Source organism: Meriones unguiculatus, assembly GCF_030254825.1.
Source record: "Meriones unguiculatus strain TT.TT164.6M chromosome Y unlocalized genomic scaffold, Bangor_MerUng_6.1 ChrY_unordered_Scaffold_32, whole genome shotgun sequence".
Classification (NCBI taxonomy): domain Eukaryota; kingdom Metazoa; phylum Chordata; class Mammalia; order Rodentia; family Muridae; genus Meriones; species Meriones unguiculatus.
The window spans coordinates 569508-578684 of NW_026843711.1; positions in this window are offsets into that span (position 1 = coordinate 569508).

The following is a 9177-nucleotide window of genomic DNA, read 5'->3' on the forward strand; positions in this document are numbered from 1 at the left end:
TACATATTATTGACTCACCTCCATATAAAATGGGGTTGTTAGATTACTTTAATTTAAATTCATACAACTGCACTTGCATGCATTGAAGTTGTTGAATTAGAAACTGTAACACATAAGGAAGGCAGGCACAGGCCAACAAACCTATAATTGCCAGGTCCTCAATTGTCAGTCCCCACTTAAATACAGAGTCAAATGATGGAAAGTGCCTCCTGAGGTTAGTAAATATATTCCAGGCTGTATTGGCCAATTCTAAACTAGGTTTCTTGGCAGATTCTATGTCATGGTTCTTATTTCTCATTGTTAATATGTTCAATGAGAAGTCTTTCCTAGACCAAATACCAGCAAGGTAATACTGAACCTGAGTCCAGTTAAATTCTTTTTCATCATAACAAGATTCAGAAACCGTAACAGAAATCATAATAAAAGCAGGTTGCTTAACAACTAATACAGAAAGAGCATTATTATCAGCACTAACACAATTAGTAAGGTTCTAATATGCACATTCAATTGAATAGGTATCATTGTTCTTAAAATATCTTACTACAATGTTTCCAATTAGCAGTAAATAAGGAGGATTAACACATGCCAAAACTGAAGTATACTTAATTAATTTAGCAAAGCTACTTGCATTCCCAGAGAGAATGCCTAAATATCCCAACTCATCAGACAATTTCCATATGGACAATTTCCATTCTTTGGTTTGCCATTTTTTTTTATCTGATGTCCTCCAAAGTCCAGCACAAAAAGCTTTTTCTAAAACAAAGGTATTTTGACTGCCTTTACCAGGAGCCAAGTTCTTAATACCCTTAATGATAGACCAGTCCAATCCATGACTATAAATGCAGGGTTATTATCCCAGTAGTAGATGGTGGGTGTTTCTCAGATGCATCTTTTACAAAGAACCATTAGTCAAGGACAAGTGCATTGATTCCCTTTCTCATGGGATAGGTCATTCTTAACTGCTGTAGGAAGGGACAATGATAACCCTCCAAAGTTCCACTTAGCCTATTTGCAAAGAGAGGCTTGAGCTGCCACCCCAACTTTGGAGTAGTAGGCATTCTGTCTTATGACCTGCACAGACTGGTAAGCTGTCCTGATGAATATTCTCTCTGGTAAAGCTAAGAGGATGACCTCTTCCTTTTCCTAAAAATTTAAGAGTCTGTTTTACTTGTGTTCCTTCAAAATCAGGAAAACCCAGCAACCCAGTGTTGTTGACATAAAGAAGGACGTCTGGATCATCACAGGAAACGGGATGTAGTACAGATTGATTAGGAACACATGCCCAATAAACAGTCATCTTTACTGAAAGAATCTTCATTGACATCATTATCATTGTCAGGAGAAAACTCCTCAACCACTTGCTGCACCAGACATTCCAGTAGCCATAGAGCTACACCATTTTCCTGTGGAAAAACACAGACAGATCCTTATCCCCATATGAGTACAGGGTCGGGTCTATGCCGTTGATTTGTTAAAGGACCTCCATTTTACTCTAGCAAAAGTTTTCTTGGTTTCTCTATGTCAAAATCTATCTGCTGCAGATTTACCAGGCTTATCCAAATTTTAAAAATTTGAACAAAAAGAATATGATTAAGATGAATCTTAGGTGTCCAGGGGATTAGCTCTTCTTTCTGTATTTTTTGCAAATAAATCTGAATTGTTTAGTGGGCATGCTCTACCATGTCTTGTCCTTGAGGATTATAGGGTATTTATTTATATGAGAAACTTGAAACTGTTGACAAAATCTTTTAATGATTTGTTAGTATATCCTGTTACATTTAGGTTTAAATTGCTTAAGAACTACTAGAATATTAAAATCCTGTAGATAATAAGCAATAACATTTTTATAGCTTTTCCTTGTTGAGGAATTGCAAAAGTAAATGTAGAATAGGTATCTTGGCAAACATGTACATAATTTAATTGTTTAAATTCAGGAATGTGAGTAATATCCATTTTTCAAACCTGATTTGGAACCATTCTTTAGGAATGACTCCCAAATAAGGAACAGACTGATATTGAGGACAAGTACTGCAAGCCTTGAGTATACGACTGGCCAACTCATGTATGGAAATTGGTGTCTATGTTGGAATATATAGTCATCCTTTCTGGGAATGAAGGTACCTTTGCTAAATTAATCAAGTATACTTCTGTTTTGACATCTGTTAATCCTCCTTATTTACTGCTAATTGGAAACATTGTAGTAAGATCTTTTAAGAACAATACTTATTCAATTGAATATGTATATTACAATCTTACTCATTGTGTTAGTGCTGATAATAATTCTCTTGCAGTATTAGTTGTTAAGCAACCTGCTTTTGTTATGACTCCTGTTAGGGTTTCTGATTCTTGGTATGATGAAACAGAATTTATTTGGACTCTGGTTCAGAATCACCTTGCTGGTATTTGATCTAGAAAAAACTACTCATTGGACATGTTAACAATGAGAAATAAGATCCATGACATAGAATCTACCAAGAAACCTAGGTTAGAATGGTCCAATACAGCCTGGGATATATTTACTAGTCTCAAGATTCTCTTTCTATCCTTTGTCTCTGTGATTAAGTGGGGACTGACAATTGAGAGTCTGCAGGTATGGATTTGTTGGACTATGCCTGCCTTTCTTAGGTGTTACAGTTCCTTCTTCAAAAACTTCAATGCATGCAAATGCAGTTGCATGAATTTACATTAAAGTTTTCTAATAATTGATATGCAGGTAAGTCACGGACTGGTAAGAATAAAATTGTGGTTCTTCTAACATAAGACAGAGGCTCATAAAAGATCCAAGATCTTGATTACTAGGAAAGAAAAAATGCATATGTCACCAACCTAAGACAGGCTCTCCATAAAACAAAGAAGGACAAATTGAAGTGGTCCGGTAATTGGAATTCTGCCTCCTGGCCTTGGCAGATGAGGGTATTATCTAAGTTCCATATCTCAGAGACTGTCCTTGTCAATCTCTGGAAGAAGGGTGTTCTGAGCCTGTGAAGTAGCTAGCAAGCTCCCTGCAAGTTTGGGAACCAGATAGCAAACTTAGTGTAACCATGAGTGAATTTCTGGATGCCTTACCAGATGGCACAGGTGTGTTGCTACTGTGGAAAAAAATGTTTGTACCCTTTGCTTACAACTGCTGTTTGCACGTTCAGTAAACTCAGACTTGATCAGGATTTGATCTTGTCTCCATTTTTCACATCTCATTCTCTACATTTACACTCCCTCTTTCAGGTGGACCCTGTTCTAATAGCCCACAGGATGGTCAGGTTACTTTCTCTTTTCCTTGCTCTTAAAGCCTCAATACCCCAGTGAACCCTAGATCCTACGAGGCTTATATCAATAAGAATGTGAAGATACATTTACTCAATATGCAAGCAACTGTTCAATTCAAAGTTACAACCTAAAAAATTTCAGATCCAAGAAGACAGTAGGAGACCTCCTACTCATTAGGTACATTCCCCTTAATCCTACATTGCTTTGAAGCTTTCCTCCTTAGGAAGCTGTGGAATTAAATAAACATTAAGTTTCATTTACTTCCTGACATTGTCACAGAGGTAAAAAGAAGTAAAGGTGTGAGATCTGTATAAAGGGATGAGATAAAGCTTGTTGGTTTCACAAGAAAAAGTCACATGTGCACAGGATCAGGGACACTGGACAATGAGGAAAGTTTCTTTATTCATCTCCAAGGAAACCTTAAGATTATCTCAGGTGCTGATTGACTGAGAGGCAGAATGATGAGATGAAAAAAGTAAAAGCTAGTAAGAGTTTCCAGAGCAAGTTATTAAAGGGCCAAGTGGACAGCATGCTTGAGCGAAAGGCTGAGCAGCCCTACATGCCTCAATCTGGGCAGTTGGAAACACAGAACACAGAGATGAAAGTTCCTGTGTCCAAGACTCTTAGATCAGGAAAAGTGTCATATATTTCTTTCAAGTGATTTTTAATAAAGTCACGTGTCCTTGACATGTGAGTTTCACATTATGACAGAGTTCCTTATTATTTGTTAAATGCTCAGATATGTCCTCAGTCAGTGAATTACTTAGTAGGGAAATGCTCCCTGACAAAGGCAAATCTTTGATCAAAAGTTTGTAATTAGGACCTTGCTAATATTTTTACAGAGATCATTCAGATGTTACGTCTACAAGCAGTCATCTTGTTGTAGTCCTTCAGTAGAACTAAGAGCTTTTCATATTGAACCACAAGTGGCAGGCATGAGAGGATGACAGAGAAAGAAGGAGCTTGAGAAACAGATTTAGAAAATATTAAGACGGAGACCAACAGAAACAAACATATAAATTGACAGGGATAAAGAGAGAGATACTCCATTCTGTCTGGTCACTTTTATTGGCATATCGACCTCAATCCATAATCTCCTATAGTATAATACCAAAAAGAATTATGATTTATAATTTTTATATTATTTTTTATTAATTACACTTTATTCACTTTGTATCACCCATAAAGTCCTATCTCCTCTCCTCCCAATATCAACATCCTCTCCTTTGTCCACTCATGTACCTCCCCAAGTCCAAAGATAGGAGAGATCTTCCTCTCCTTTCTTCAGAACCTAGTTTATCAGATCTCATCAGGAATGGATGCACTGTCTACTCCTGTGGCCTGGTAAGGATGCTCCCCCATCAGGGTGAGGTGATCAAAGAGCAGGCCATTCAGTTCATGTCAGAGGCATTCCCTCTTTCCATTACTATGAAATCCCCTTGGAAACTGCCATGGGCTACATCTGTGCAGGGTTCTAGTATATCTCCATGCATGGTACTTGGATGGAGTATGAATATCAGGAAAGACCAACGTGCTCATAATTTTTTTTTTGGTTCTGTTGTTCTCCTTGTGGAGTTCCTGTCCTCTCTAGAACTTACTGTATCCCACTTATTTCATAAGATTCCATGCATTCTGCCCAACAGTTAGCCATAAATCTCAGTATCTCCTTTGATAGTCTGTAGGGCAGAGCCCTTCAGAGGCACTTTGTGGCAGGCTCCTAACTTGTTCCATATTTTCTCCTTCTTCTGATGTCCATCCTCTTTGCCTTTCGGGTTGGGGATTGAGCCTTTCAGCCAGAGTCCTCCTTGTTGATTAAATTATTTTAGATGTACAGATTTTAGTGTGTTTATCCTATATTATATGTCTGTATGAGTGAGTATATACTGTGTATATCGTTCTTTATCTGGGATAGCTCACTTCCAGAATCCACCAATGACCTGCGAATTTCAAGTTTTCCTTGTCCATATTGTGTACTTGAGTTTCATTTAGATATATGCCTAATAATGGTATAGCTGGATCTTGAGGAATCATTATTAATAGTTGTTTGTGAAAGTACCAGATTGATTTTCAGAGTGGTTGTACAAGTTTACATTGCTACCAGAAGTGGAGGGAGGGTTCCTCTTTCTCCACAACCTCTCCAGCATGTGTTGTCACTTGAGTTTTTGATCTTGGCCATTCTGAAAGAGATGAAATCTCTGGGTACATTTTATTTGCATTCCCTCGATGGCCAATGAGGCTGAGCATTTCTTTAAGTATTTCTCTGACATTCCATATTCCTCTATTGAGAATTCTCTGTATACATCTGTTCCTTTTTTTTTTAAACTGTATTATTTGATTTGTTACTTTTCCACTTTTTAGTTCTTTATATATACTGGAAAATATTCCTCTGTCACATAGAGGATTGATGAATATGCTTTCCCAATCTGTAAGCATTCATTTTGTTCTGATGACAGTGTCCTTTGTCTTATAAAAGATTTTCAGTTTCATGAGGTCCCATTTATAGATTATTGTTCTTAGAGCCTGTGCTGTTGGTGTTCTGTTTAGGAAGTTTTCTCCTGTGCCAATCAGTTCAAGATTCTTCCCCACTTTTTCTTCTAACTGATTTAATGGGTCTGGTTTTATGTTGAGGTCTTTGATCCACTTGGACTTTAGTTTTGAGCAGGCATTTTCCTACATGTAAATATCCACTTAGACTGGCACCATATGTTGAAGATGTTATCTTTTTTCTACTGTATGGTTTTGGCATATTTGTCAAAACTCAGCTGTCCATAAGTATGTGGGTTTATTTATGGGTCTTCTCTTTGGTTCCTTTGATCCACCATTCTGTTTCTATACAAGTACCATGTACTTTTAATGATTGTTGCTCTATATTATAGCCTGAGATAAGGGGTGGTGATACATCCAGAAGATCTTTTATTGTAGAGGATTATTTTAGCAATACTGGGTTTCTTGTTTTCCCATATGAAGTAGGGGATTTTTCTTTCAATTTTTCTGTAAAGAATTATTGGTAATTTGATGGGCATTGCATGGAATCTGTAGATTGCTTTTTTTAATATGGCTATTTTTATTATGTTAATCCTGCTAATCCATGAGCATGGTAAATCTTCCCATTTTCTGGTATCTGCTTCTAATTCTTTCTTCAAAGACTTGATATTTTATATATATATATATATATACAAGTCTTTGACTTGCTTGGTTAGGGTCACACCAAGGTACTTTCTATGTCTTTGACTGAATACAAGAACACATCAAAGATATCATCCACTATTATCAAGTAGGCTTCATCCCATGTATGCAGAGGTGGTTCAATATATGGAAATCCATCATTGTGATCCACCATATTGAAAAAAATGTAAGAAAAAAGAAAACTATGATCTACTATTTTAACAAATTGAATGAAAAAATAACATATAATAATCTCCTTTGATGTTGAAAAAGCATTTAACAAAATCCAACATGCATTCATGCTTACATTATTGGACATATCTAATAGGGAACTCCTACAGCTGAGAAACAACTTCAGTAAAGGGGCTGGATATAAAATTAACTCAAATAATCAGTAGCCCTCTTGTATACAAAAGACAAAAGGACTGAGAAAGAAATTAGGGAAAAATATATTATCTGACAAGGCCATATCTCCAAACATTCCCAGACATTTCCTAATTGGGGACCATACACATAAATAGATGGACGTAGAGGAGATATTGAAATTCAAATCACCAGGAATGGAAGAAGTTGGAGGGACTTCTAGGCTAAAGGAAAACAGTTATGTTGATATTTTGTCATTCAAGACAATGATTAAAGTCCTAGCAGCTTACAAGGACTAAAGTCAGGAGTGACAATCACCTTCAGAGAAAATGTAGAATATTTGCATAATGGAGTATTATTCTGCTATGAAAATTACATCAAGATATTTTCAGAAAAAAAATGGATGGAACCAGGAAAGATCATCCTGGGTTAAGTAACTAAAATGCAGAAAGATATATATATTATGTATTCATTTATTAGGAGTTCTCCTAGTAGTGAGGGATAAAGCTCCAATTGGCCATCTATTATAACCAACCCAGTCTACCACTAGGGGAATTGGGTGGAATTTAATTGAGTTGAAGAGCCAGGGCATCCTATAAAAATTTTCAAGTTGCTCTCTACCCTCAACTGATACATCAGTCCCGTGTTCTTGGTTCCACAGAGATGCTTCCTTCATCAAATGGGATTGCATACAGATATCCACAGTCTGATATTTTGCAAAGAGAGACCTTAGAACATACAGTTGTAAATTGGATTTCCCTCTTAAATTTCCCCTCTCCTCAAAGCTCTGGAAAGCCTGCAGGAGGGGAGTCTTGAAGAGTGTCATAAGTAGAGTGAATTGAGGACACAAAGAGAACAATGCCCTGAACATTCAGGCTGCAGAGGAAGATGATGCATCCAGCATTGGTGAGTCCTGACAGAAAGGGGAGGAGGACCTCCCCTATCAGGTAAGTAGAGAAAGGTCATAGAGATAGAAGAAGGAGGCTGTGTGGGACTGAAAGATGAAGAGGGAGGGGATAGCAATGGGGATACAAAGTGAACAAGTCATAATAAATAAATACATAAGAGAAACTGTGATCAAGGTTATGATGTATAGAGCTCTTCAGGACTGATGGCTTCTTTTTCGGAGTGGTACCATCCTGCAGCAAATATGAGCTCAGTTTTATTTAAGGGACTTTCACTGAGACTCTGATCATGTTGCAGTGAGTATATGAACAACACACACTTGAATTGATATAATTAAAACAAAATTAGTTTGACACATGGGTAGGAATTTGAACCTAGGAGCAATAGAAAAATAGTATAATGCATATTATATGAAATTCCCACATAAGCAATGAAAATAATATGTTGACAACTTATAAAATGACACTTAACATGGAGAAAAGATTCCACTAAAGGAGGGCAGAGTTTGACTTTGTAAGGTATGCTTTCCAGAAATTCATTATGTAGCAAAGAAGCCTTGCCATGAACTAGTTGTTATCCAGCTACCTCAGACACCCAGAACTCAGGTGGCACCTGTGAAGAAGCAGTCCTGACACTAAAATTATGTTTAGATCGTTTGTCTGGAATACCACAGCAGAAAACACAGCAGCTCTTTGTTCTAGGCATATAACAGGGACATATTTCTCTGTCCTCAGGGATCATTTTTAAATATATACCCCAGGACCACTAGGGTTCCTCACTGTCCACTGAGAAGGACACAGCTGCCCATCCAGCCAAGTCAGCAAAGGCTCATAGAGGTATGCCAACAAAAGTGTGGAAGAGTACAAGCTGTCAAAGAGTTTATTGCCCTTCAGTTCTCCTTTTACACACACAGAACTTTTTTTCTGTTTCAGTCTAACCAATCACAGGAACTATATCTTTTCCTTCTTTTTCCCCTGCTCTCAAAAATACCCCAGGGAACACTCAACACTCCTGACCATTACATCAATAAGAATGTGAAGTTACATTTAGTGAGTATTCCAGTAACTGCTCAGTTCAATGACACAACCTAGGAAATTTCAGGTCCAAGGCCACAGTTGGAGACCACCTTGCCATTGGATACATTCCCCTTAATCCCACATTGCTTTGAAGCTTTCTTAGTTACAAAGCTGTCCAATTAAATAAACATTAAGTATCATTTCCTATATGACATTGTCACAGGTAAACAGGAGTAAAGGTGTGGGATCTGGATAAAGGGATGAGATAAAGGCTTGTTGGTTTCACAAGAAAAAGTCACATGTGCACAGAATCAGAGATACTTGAGAGTGAGGAAAGTTTGTTTACTCATCTCCATGGAAACCTTAAGATTCTCTCAGGTGCTGATTGCCAGAGAGAGAGAATGATGTCATGAAACAGGTGAAAGCAAGTAAGAATTTCAGGAGCCATTTATTAAAAGGGCCA